The sequence below is a fragment of the Bombus vancouverensis genome, chromosome 9, assembly GCF_051014615.1.
Source record: "Bombus vancouverensis nearcticus chromosome 9, iyBomVanc1_principal, whole genome shotgun sequence".
NCBI lineage: Eukaryota > Metazoa > Arthropoda > Insecta > Hymenoptera > Apidae > Bombus > Bombus vancouverensis.
This window is the reverse complement of record NC_134919.1, coordinates 15,187,302-15,200,249: the sequence shown is the minus strand read 5'-3', so window position 1 is coordinate 15,200,249 and position 12,948 is coordinate 15,187,302. Positions and strand designations below refer to the sequence as shown.

General features: G+C 41.0%; 1 pseudogene; it reads left to right on the top strand.

The window, feature by feature from the left end:
• The first annotated feature begins 9,518 nt into the window (after nucleotides 1–9,518).
• LOC143303156 (uncharacterized) lies at nucleotides 9,519–10,580 on the top strand (annotated as a pseudogene).
• Nucleotides 10,581–12,948: the final 2,368 nt, after the last annotated feature.

Here is a 12,948-nt window from a genome sequence, read left to right as displayed (position 1 = left end):
CGACCATCCTATCGCCGCTATTACTCATAGCCCCTTGTAGTGCCCACATTTGTACCGATAAATATTAGCTACGTCGGCGACCGTAGAGTAAGTAAAGGTTCATCGAACGTCCCAAAATACCAACCTGACTCCGACATATATATTTCCAACAATTAAACAACTTCAATTGTTTATTCGATCATTCGCGGAGAGACGCGATCGCGAGGAAGCACGTCAACGGGAGTCGTAAATTCCCGTTACGATTAGATAATCGACGCCACGAACTGATCGATCCCCTGATTTCTGTTATGATAATAGGGGTGGTTGAATTAAACATGGCACTGATATAACAAGTTACACATTACAGTTTATTCCAACAACTTTGTAAAGAAGATAGTTACGCTGGTGCGTATGTATAAGTTAAGTAGGTGACTGATCTAAGGGTGGAAACTCGGTCAAGAGATGTTGACTGTTCCAAAGATGGAAAATCAGTGAAGTTCAGTGACGATGCTGTGGCAGAGGAAAGCTAGTGATGGGTGTGTCTAGCGCACGAGACCATCGGATTTATTGATGACCATCGGATTGACCATCGGATTTAAAGTGAGGGCAATAGGCATTGCTTCTGATTGGATAATAAGAAGGTTGGCGGACTAGGAAGGGTCTTAGCCATCCCCGAGAGAAAGTTGCTAGCGGAAAATACTTTAACTATGAAAATGCCAAGATTTATGGCGAGTCCTTAAGACTGTTGAAGACTATACAAGAAGGGTGTGCAGACATCTGACTGCTACCTTGCACGCGGCGTGGGGCCTGATTTGTGTAAGAACCTACGTGAATGACCTACGTGAATGAGCATGATAAATTAAGTAAGTGATTGATTTAAGGATAGAAACTCGGTAATGACTTGTCGACTATCCTAACGATGAAGAATAAGTAAGTTAAAGTGACGATGCTGTGTCGGAGGAAAGCTAGTGATGGGCGTGTCTAACGCAAGGGACCATCGGATTTTTTCATGACAATTTTGGTTAGGAAAGTGAGGACGATGGACATTCTTCTTGATTGGATAAAAGAAGGTTGGTGGACTAAGAAGGGTCTTAATCGCCCTATAGAAAGTTGCCAGTGTGAAGTATCATATTAACTAAAGGAAACTAACTAGAAGAAGACCAACTTTCTGGTGTCTTCCCGTAGTAGACGATAAGCTTTAGAAACGATTCAGTAAAGAGATGTTTGTTCGGTCTGAAGGGCCTTAGATAGAAAATTCCTGAGATTTATGATGGGTCCTTAAGACTATTAGAGTGTCGCCCGACGTAACATCGATATTGGATACAATTGTGTGTACGTTGACTGCTAAACTACGAGTGAGTACAGCCTGACACTCTTTTCGTGTTGGCGACTGCGTTTTGACTTTGACTGTTGTCGAGATTTTTTTTTTTATTTATTTATTTACATTTTACAATTTGTCCAGTAGGACATTTGGTAAAATATTATAGCTTAGTGATATAGTAATATAGCATGTGGATGGCTACCCCCAGTGGGATACCATCTTCGAATTTGTCGAGATTTGACCGTTACTTGGCTGACATTGCGATTTCACTTCTGTCGATTGATCGTTTTCGACTTGGCGGCTGTGGTGACCGATTTCGACGAACTCATCGCTCTCGTGTCATTACGCAGGAAATGTGGGTGCGTTTCAGGTACAATTAATTGTACCTGATTCATTGCTCATTCATTGCTCACACTTTTCGTTAGGAAGGCGAGGGTAACGATCAGTGATGTCCATTAGTTATGATCAGCGTTAATGAATGAGAATAGATAGAGGAGAATAGGAGGTGACATTGTTCACGAGAAAATCCGCTTTTACTAACTACTCGCTTTTCCGTAATTAGGAGTAAGGAGTTTTCCGTAAGGAATGTTCTAAGGACCGTTCATAAAACACTTCGATTTAAACCTTCGATTTAAACAAATAAAACCTTCGATTTAAAAGGATTATGTGAAAAATTTCAACCTCAAAATGTATACGATTTATGGTGGGCCCTTAGGTTTACCGAGGGTCTGAATAACGGCACATGTACCGTTGGCGGCCAGACAACGAGCGATGACGTTCGAATTGTGTCACGCGACGCAACAAATCTGGTTAATCAAAGGAGGAAGAAGAGAAACACCGCTTGTATTCAAAGATACGAGCCTCGCAATTTTCCATCGGATTTTCCATTCGAAACTCGGCAACGTATCCCGCGAGATATCGCGATAAAAACTTGCGTTCGTTCGTTGGATCGGTAGAAGCAGCGTTTCATAAGCGACGATTAATCAAAGTCGCATTTAGTAATTATCAGCCGCGATATTATGTCGGATGCCTCCGATTCGTCGGTGAATTTGCGTTGCGCGGCCGCGAAATCGGACGATTTTGCGCTTCGCGTTTGGTAATTTATGCGCGCTAAGTAAATACGCCGGCCGGGCCGGGTTACCGGTTAAAATAATCCGGAAGTTCCGGTGATTATTCGCCAAGCGAGAAATTCCCGGGACCGATGATTCGAAACGAACGAACGAACGGGGACGATCGTTAAAAACATGGCTGTTTACATTTAATAAACGACTCCGCCTCTCCCTCTCCACCTTGCCGCCCTCGCCGGTTCCACTGGCTTTTAATCGTGCTCGTTAACGGTAATTATTCCTAATCAATGGCGAGCGTGCCGTTTTAATTCGCCGAATCGTAACGATGTGTGTTTCGGCTAATTTTCAAAGTATGTCGATGCCTCGCGCGAAAGTCCGTCGCTTTTTCCGAATTTTTGATCGACGAGCTGGTCTTTAAGACGATTTTCGATTGGCTTTTAAAGACTGTTTCGCACAGAGTAATCGGGATTATTCTGATCGACTGACTGTTACGTTTATAGATGTGGGAATGTTTATTATAAATTAACAGAAAAGACAGTATGATAAACACAATATTGTAACACTCTCACAAAATTGAATGTAATATCGCACTTCACGAATTCGCTTAACACTATTTCTACGTCACAGCAACACGATGAACTTCTCTCGACCACGATTAATTCAATCGGATAGCATTACCACGCTCATTTTTCCTTCAAAACAAACCTTGGTAACGCTCACAACACTTCTTGACAACGTGAACATATCTTAACAACGTTTATAAACAATCAGCCACGTCTTTCGCTAACGTCACACCATCCCACATAGATATCGAAAGGTAATTTGGCATTTTCCAAAGAAGGAGTCCCATAAGACAAAAAATGATGCGAATTGTATGAAAAGTTATAGACGTTTTCGATATTAGTTACGTTTGAATTAATAATTGTAATTGTGACCGATGATCGTAACGTGATTGGAAAATAAGCTGGATATTGACGATAGTTGGGAGTAATTGACAAGTGTTTGACGCGAAGAAATAACTACTAGCCACTAGCCATGGTTAGCGATGAAATGCCCGATTGATTAAACGAAGATAAAAACTTTCTGCGTAATAATGAAGCCGATATATTGGGCAAATCGAGTTAAAAATTCAAGCTACATATATAAATATCGATAATTTGAAATTATCGGCGGCAGATATGAAGCATATAGCAAACGTTCAATATATAAATTTCAATCGTTAAATTAAATTCATACATTCAACATCTACAAAAAGACACAATTATCGAATTACGATGGAAAAATAATAAAGAGGGGAAAAAGTAAACCTACAAACAAATATAGAAATAAATATTTTCCATTCAACGAAATTAAACTAATTACTTTGCCAGGCATCGATACAGCCCCTTCTACCATTTCGAAATTTACCATTCGTAGAATGTACACGTTTAGGGCTGCGTACACGAACAAACAGATTCATTTAGGACTTTCGCGATGTTTTTCTCACAATCTTCGTCATAATTACTTGCCGGAGAAGAGTCAGGAACAGAGTTGTGGGCGTTCGATAGACTTCCCTTGGAATTGGCCATCGTTGCGTTATAACGAAGATACGGCCTGGTACGACGAGTATGAACACTACCGATTCGACGATCAACAGCGGTGGCTGGACACTTGCGATGCTAGTGACGTTGGTCTTAGGTTCGATAACGAATCCACGGTCAACGGGATGATAGATATACTTGCTCTAACTCAAACGTGTAATACTCACAGATCGTAAGGCGCTACTCTCCTCGATGAGATCACAGGAAAGAATGACTTTTCGTCCCAATGATGCCACAGAGGAAAACTATGATGGAGTGTGTCAAAGGACACGAGATCATCGGATTCGTCGAGTATAGCCCTCGTTCCGAAAGTAAAGGAAATTGACGTCGCTGTCAATTGGTCAGTTTGAAAAATCTTAACTACCAAAAAAACTCAGGTTTTATAGCGGGTCCTCGGGCTAACCGAACTCGTGTTGTGTAAGCGCCTTAGCATCTGGTATTCATTGTCCGAAGGAACCGTTGGAATGTTTTACTGTCAAGTACCTCTATTGGTGTTTCTTTTAACGAGGTCATGCTATGATTCCACACCTTTGTTAGGCGAAGCGTCCGTCCCGTTGACCGCGGCTACGTTCGGCCTTGAGCCCAAGTTTATTATCATAAATCGCAAACAAGTACAATTGGGCAGAATGACGGCAAATTGTTTAATTACAATTGTAAACTTTAATTAGAATTTTCCTGAAGTTCCAGAGGGAAGGCTCCGGTGTCCTTTCATCTCCGACATACTTTTCGCCTTATCGATCGTGTCACGTATTCCCTTCTTCGGCCAATGATCCTCAGTTTCAGTATAACCTTTCGTTGTATCGTTACATCAACTGCGACATGAATATAAATATAGCAAAGGGTTATCCCGAAGAAATAAACTGGAAAGTTCGCGAAACGTACGTAACGTGGTTGACAACCTGAACACCAGTCACGATGAATTACGAAGAAATAAATTTGGCCAGGCCACGATCTGTTCGATGCTCGTCGCCTGGTGAAAAGCATTCAGCAACCGTATCGGAGAAACGAGGAGCTTACACCCTTTTATCGGACTGGAAACAAATAACGAGATCATTGCTCGCGTGGAAAATGTCCTGTATGTATATGGCTGTTCGACAAACAGGGGCGATTCGGTGGATTCTGTGCTGTTCGCTCTACTAAATGCTGCTATATTCCTGCTAATTCCCCGGCCAATCCCTTGGGATCCCCCTTTGCGCGTACCTTGCACCCCTTCGGAGACTCATTCGCGATAAACTGGGCCGTATGCGCCCTGTCGACAACTGCATCTTTCTACGCTCTAAATCTTCGATTTCGATCGTATCCGAAAGCAAAAGCGTTTGTCGCGATAGCCGGAGTTGTATAAAACCGATGGTTCGTGTTGATGTTTGTCGAGGATGGATTTAATTGTTGCTTTGGGTAAGTTTGGGCACTTGGAACTTTACTATAAGAGAGGGTACGGGTAGGACATAAATTAGGTATAGTTTCTTTGTTTTGTTCTTTGATAAGTTTGATGTTTGTTAGTATACTACTGAACAAACATTTGGAATCATGTTTGCGCTTGTGTCTATATCGGATCTGCCGTTAATTTGATGGCTGGTTCGAAATTAGTGCATCACGTACCGACAGGAACCTCGTATTTTGGTAAATTCTTTAGTAGAGAATTTTAAAAGGTAATGCAAATTTGTACTGACTCACGCAGTTGTATTTATACCAAACTTTCTAATTATGCTAATTCTCCTATCAATCTGAATTTTCTTCTAAATTTTCGATAAAGGAACGTTGAAGCAACGAAATTTCAAGTTTACTCTTCTAAAGAATTCTAGTCTTTCACGATATACGTATGCAACGATCTCACACGTTTGACCAATAGCACAGATAAATTCTTCTTCTGAAAAATTGTACAAATCGTTTGAAATACTTGCGGAACGAAGACGCGGGAGATAACGAATGCACATGGCACGTAAAAATTCTGGTGCAAGTTAATTCAGTCGGCAAAAATACCAAAGCAATTGGATCTGTGAAATTTAATCGATCCATGGTACGTATTGATCAGTAACAGCCCCTTAATAAGGGGTGTAAGTGCATAGGTCGAAGGGTGCAAGCCGCAACGCGTATAGTTGCCGTTTCATGGGGTGTTTTATTGACGGGTGTCGCGCTGCAGGGGTTCAGCCGCGTTAAACGGCGTGATCTTAAGCCGGATTCCCCATTGAACAGCATCTGCACCCCCGAATTTGTCGCAGGACAGTTTAGGCGGATTCTCGTGCCATGGTGAACAGGTCTATTAGTCGGGTCTTTCCGTTCATTGTGCGATTCTTGCTCTTTTAAACGGTCCGCCGACACGTTTCTCGCGTGGGAGTGATGTTTGGCTAAGTTCGATGATCGCAACTGTTTCGAATTTAGATCAGACCGTTAGACTCGCCTTAATTGGTAGCTTTCCGAATTTTGCGAGTACGCGAAAGAAGATTCAAAGGATTCTCTTTACGTTTGGAGAAATTTTTAGAGAGATGTTTGACGTCGTTTGAAGACGTTGTGGTGTATTAATCAGAAATGATAGCATTTTCTTTTAAGAAAGGAAAAATGCTCATACGTATGGATTTAATGTAGCGTATAATAAATAGTTTTTACAACAGTAAGCTTTAGAATGTTTGTTTAAAAATATTAATTCACTAGAAGTTTAAGTAATGTTTGTAATTAGACAAGCTATTAGAGTAATTAATTAAAATTTGGAGCGTTCATTTCCTTTTACACCTTTTGCAACTCTTCCACCTTTGTTCCTTTCATCTCTTCTTCTTTCTCTTCGTTATCTCATCTCTTCTCTTCGTGTTTACCCATTCTCTATATTTCTGTATTTTTATTCTCTTTCTCCGTTAAGAAACGCCAAAGAAGTTCGCCTATGCCAGTTTGGTTTTCAGCTACGGAAATAATATTAATAAAGAACGAAGAAAGACAATATTATGTAGTCTCGTATGATACTATCTGCGCGGAAAAACTGCTATTGTACCAAAGGATCAGCGTTTCGGAAAAATTTGTCAGAGCTGGATGCATGTTGAGGGAAGTAAACAAAGCGTAATTCGAGGTACGCTTGGTAAGAATCACAATGTTGCAAATGTAGACCCTTTTGTTACACGTTTGCCACTGTATTTAGTAGGACTTTTTATTTATTTATTTACATTTTACAATTTGTCCAGTAGGACATTTGGTAAGTGGACAAGCTCAGTGATATAGTGATATAACATGTGGATGGCTACCCTCAGTGGGATACCATCTTCGAATTTGATTGATTTATTTCTTTAGTGTGGTGAGTGTTTGTATGTTAGGTTCTGTCCTTTGTGAGATCTGTTGGGTGTTTCCTTTATTTAGTAGGATGAACCAGGCTTTAGATTTACTCGACCACTGTTGACAGCTTTATTATTATGCTTTCTTCGTATAGGAGACACACATCTGTCCCACCCTCTATATTGTATTCTATATAGATTTGCCAAAGATAGAAGCTAAATCATCAGGAAATCGCTAGGAAATAAAGAAATATTCTAATGATTAAAGAAATACATCTAACGAAGAGGATTTCTCTTCTTCTTAGTTAAAATCATAATCTTCACACGTTATAGCCTCTGTGAGTTTGAAAATAAAATAGTTTATACAGTTTAATGGAATATTAATTAAAGAAGGAAATATCAGGCGTACAAATTAATTTGGTGTTTTTCGTATACAACATAAAACGTTCGTCTACAGAAAGAAGATATTTCAATTTTCGAAATGGACAGCAAGTTGTACGATGTTTTTTAAAGGATAGGATAGAAAGTGTAGAACTTTAATTCGAAGAAACAGAATTGTAATTACTTAAATATACGAAGCGATTAATTTGCACGTCTGAAACGTCTGCACGAGTGAGAATTTAATATCCTTCGTCTCTGGGTTAAGATCGTTTCTTTTCGTAGAAGAATAATTAAGAATATTTCAAACGAATATTTGTTTTCAACACGATGTTCCGTGAAATCGTCTGGTTTTCACGCACAAAAAGACGCAAGACTCAAAGGATAAATGTTATCAAGACACGGCACGCAGAAGACGGGCTATAAATTTTAGGAAGCTTAATAGCGTCTTGGCGCGGTCTAAGTTCTTATTTTTCCGCTGCAGATTAAAAAAACCTTGAGACAATTCTCTTTTTAAAAGAGAAGAGAAATTTGTAATTCTTCCGATCGCTCGATTTATCATTTATTTTTCAATCGTAAACCACTCTGGTCGAAGGATAATTATTTTTGGTAAGAATTTAAGTGAGAAACCTGGCAACAGTTTATCCATACGATGTGGAATATAATTTTTGTACAAATGAAGATACAAGGTTTCTATATTGGATATCACAAATTTGTCGAATGCAGAGTTCACAGAAATGTTCGAAGAAGCGATAGCAACGACGGGGGAATATGTGGTTGATAAGAAATCGTGGGCCGCGCCATTCCAGGCGACTGTTGAAGGAAGAAGACGAAAGAAAATGGAAGGCGGTGACCTGTGAGATGGAATTTTACAGCAAATGGAATATTCCTCGATATTGGTTTACATTTTACTTTTGTATCTATAATAATACTTCGTTTTAATCTCGAATACAGTTTTAATCTCCAGTGCTTTATTCACCGATCTATTCGCTTCAATTGTCGAATAACATTTTAGAAGTAAATTTTCCTAAAGAAATTGTTTTCGATCTATCTACAACGAGCAATAAATAGCAACAAGATATTTTTGCCTAAATTGTTATACTCGATTGCCCAACGAGATAAAATAAACGACTACTACGATGTTGTATTTTGTCTTAAATATACAGCTGAGATCAAAGAGAAAGAACAAAATAAATATATCGACGATATATTTATTTCGATAACGATTAGCGACTACTCAAATTCATTTGCAGTTTCTTCTTCCATGTAGAGATAAAGCCACCATAAGCGAGTTATTATTGTCGCGCACACTTTGATAGCGGTGCTATATAAAATTTTCTTACATTTCGTAAAATTTATGTGACACAGGTAAACCCGAGTTCTCTGATTTCGCTTCACGCAAGAAGATAACGAGGCCAACGATCGAGGAGGCGCGAGTTCATCCCAGAATTCCTAGCGGAATAGTCGTAACGCGACGATACCAGTTCGCACGACGATAGCGCGTGTTTGCACAACGATAAATTGACTTGTACCTGGCGCCCGTCTCCTTAGCCATCCCGTCATCTTGGCCCGCGCGTCTGTGCCAGAAATAAGGCGTTCATTGTTTTCCCGCAACCTCCAGCCACCTCGTATACCGTAATTTAACTTGTTCTATTAGACAAAGGATACATTTTACGAACCTGCTTGTCTGGTTGCCGTAAAAAATGTCCTCGGGTTGGAAGAATTCAAATATCTAATAAAAATATTTAATAAAAATCTTTCGTTTATTCGATTCCTTCGTTCTACCGTTTCTTCCATCCTTCAAATACATAGAAAAAAGGGAGTACGATAATTTTCCAATGATCGTGTCATTATACCATCATACTATCCTTTAATTCCTTATCTCATAACGTTAAACAAAAACTAAATTCCACACGTGTAGATCTATGCGTTAATTTTACTGTCCTTCAATCGCAGAACATTGTACCGCCTAATTATACCATTTTGTCTGCTGTAGTCTTTTAACAGCGTGGCCTTGAAAGTTAGAACTGACGTTTCAACGAATGATCGCGTACACTTGCAAAAATCAGTACATCGACGTACTGAGTTCGCGAGACCCTCGATTCCACGGCGATGTTCGTATCACTCGCGACGTTCCGAAATCGGATTTCCGTGTCTGCCACGGGCAGCAGAAAACAAATCTTAACGCAAGGGGTTAACCAACTTCGCTATTTTACGTGTTGGACGAGTCTTTCGAACGACGTTGCCGAAACGCATGGCGCAACAGCGTGTACCAAGAAGAAGAGTCGCGCGTCGAGTCTGCGGTGAAAGCCGCGGTTTTTTCAGGTAAATGGTAAACGCCCCGAGGTACCAACGTGGTACTTTTCCCCAGGTATCGTACGTGGGGACGTGGAAACCGGCCGCGATCCGATGTTTGACCCTCAGCCGCTTGGGCAAACAGCGGCACGCTCAGGATTTCGTCGAAAGGGCCCGATAGAAGCTCTTGAGCCGGCGGGCCCTCCACTTCCGTCGCCATCTCTCCGTCACGTCCTTCTTCCTCGAAGAGGCGTAAAAGCCTCGAGTGCCGCCGTTTTTTGGCCCCGCAGTGTTTTCTCTGCTCATCCGTATTCTTCTTGCGGCGTCGGAGGATCAGGTTTCGTGGCCCTGGCGACCACGGTGAGAATGGAAATGAGGACCACACTCGTCAACCTTTTCGTAACAACACGGTTTTTCGATGGGTTCTGGGAGTGCTGAGGATCGGCGTTGAGGTTGCATCTTGGTACTGGGAAGGTGCACCAGCTTCGAAGTCATTTTCGAGGTAAGTTGTCGAAGAGCAATTAAATTCAGTTAACGCTCTACGGTTTATATACGCAGGTATAGGTTGGCTAATTTGTATTATTCAGTGTTGCTTTTTTAGGAATTCAACGAAGGATGTCGGTGTTCCTTTCTTCGTTCAGATTCATTTAGATCGTACGATTTTATGAAGCTCGAAGGAGTTGAAGATATACAGAGTCATTGGTAACTGGTGGTACAAGCGAAAAGGGGGCGATTCTACGCGAAAAAAGAAGTCGAAAATATAGAATAAAAATTTTTCCTTCGAGGCTTTGTTTTCGAGAAAATCGACTATGAATTTTCGCTCGGTACGCGTGCACTTTATCGCGTCTCGTTATAACGGATCTCACTGTAGATCGTTGTCTCGATGGAAAAATTAAAAGAAAAGAATTTTTATTCCAAATTTTCGACTTCTTTTTTCGCGTGGAATCACCCCCTTTCCGCTTGTACCGCCAGTTACCAACCACCCTGTATATGTGATATGTATGTGGTAAACTATTTCTTGTTAATTCTGGAGACTTATTTCGTGTGTCTAGTCTGTGTAGCGGGCTTGTCAAGAATTTCTATTACGCTAATAAGTTTCTTATATCTCAGAGAAGAACGTGTCCAAGTTATCGATCCATCATCAACTGGGACTACATTTGGACAAATTCGTGTGCTGTTACTACAGTCGACGAAAGTGTACAGACGACAGTTCGCAAGTAATATCAATGGTAATAAGAATATCGATAGATTCGTTGGTTCCAATGTTCCTAATATTCCAATTCTGCGGTGCGTATAACGCATTTAAAAGCACATTGAGATATAACATTCAATTATTAAATTCTTTTCGTACACGTTGAAGGGTTTGAAATGGAGCAACTGGGAAAATACAAGATTGAAACGTAACGTGAACGCTATCGATACTCTCGGAGGTGGCACTCGATTCCCCAGGTCAGGAACTTTCTCCTGGCGAAGATCGATTGGCCGATTTGTCGAGAGACACGGAGTTCCGGCACGCTTCCTTTGTTTTACGTAATTTCCGCGCCAATATTAGCACGCTGCGTTCCGTCGGCGTGTTCCGTTCTCTCTCTCTCTCTCTCTCTCTCTCTCATCGTGTATTGGCTTGTGTGTTCTTCGCAAACAAACCAATCAATGCCGATGCCTTAACTCTCTCTCTCTCTCTCTCTCTCTCTCCCCTTTTCTCTTGTACGCGCGAGCTTTTCTCGTTTCAAAGCAGCCATGAAAAAAGTTTTACTTTATTCTGTGTGTATCCTTCCTTTTCTCCTTTTGTATCGTTGTTTATATTTCGTCGCGTATATACAGTGGCTACAAAGCTATTTGTACACATTGTATGCTTGCGCACGTATCATTTCACTTATACACCAGTTATTTAGATCCAACTATAATAAATTTTGTATCGTTTAATAGCACTTTCGCACGATTACGGAAATCGAATACTATGGAAATGAAACGTAGCATCTAAGAAGAAAACGCTCCATTGGGAAATGAATATTTTTCCTAGCCACTGTACGATCGATACATAGACAAGTGTGCGTATCCAGATTATTCAGCAGCAAAAATGCACGCGAGATAGTAAAGAGACGGACGACGATTGAAATAAATCATCGAATATTATACGCAACACAACTGTGTTTAAACATTCCTATTCTCTCTATTGCGTGCTCCTTTCCTCTAAGAATTCGAAAGTAACTTCTGTTTGACAGGGGGATATTCGAATAAACGATTATATCGTTTTTGACAGAAACGAGAACAAATTTATGCTACATTCACCGCAGCGTATTATCAATCAACAGTGAACGCCCATTAAACTCGTTAAACTGGAGGAATCTGGTTAAAAAACATCATCGTACGATGCGACGAGCGAGCGAAGACACCGCGAAACGGTTCAAAGGAGGCCAAGGCAGGTGTGTCGGCCATGGGGACACGGAAACAAGCGGAGAAACGACGGAGACAAGCAACGACGAGAGACCAGGAACGTTAAAAGGCTTCGTGGGCGTCTATTTGCGTAGATCCAAGAGATCGGACAAGTGGCCAGGCCTTTGTCGGACTCTCCGTGGGTGGTTCCCTTTTTTTCTCGCCTCCTCTTCGTCCTTTCTACGCGTTTCTCCTATAAACCAGTCCACTCCAGCCACCACCCATCCACCCCCGTTGAGTTAGCGTCACCCTCGTAAACTGTCGCCCTCCCCCTATCGGTTTCGTAGACGTCGTCGTCGTACGCTCTTTGTCCTTTTCCAGGATTCGTTTGCCTGGTGGTAATCAAGCGTTGGCGGAGGTTACGACGCCATTTTTACGTCGCGACGAGGTGGTGTTCGTTACACAGATGAATCGTGTAATGCTGGTTTTAATCTACCAACCCTTATCTAGGCAGTCTTTAATTATAAATTTGTCCCATTATGAATGATCGATAAAAAAGGATAGTTAAAAATTCCTTTCGAACAGGTTACCACGCATTTGACTGTTATTCAAGTTACGTCCAATGTCCTAAATCGTTTCGAGTCTAAATTATCGTGTGAATTATTTAGATCGGAAATCGCTCGAATAATCGCAAAAGATAT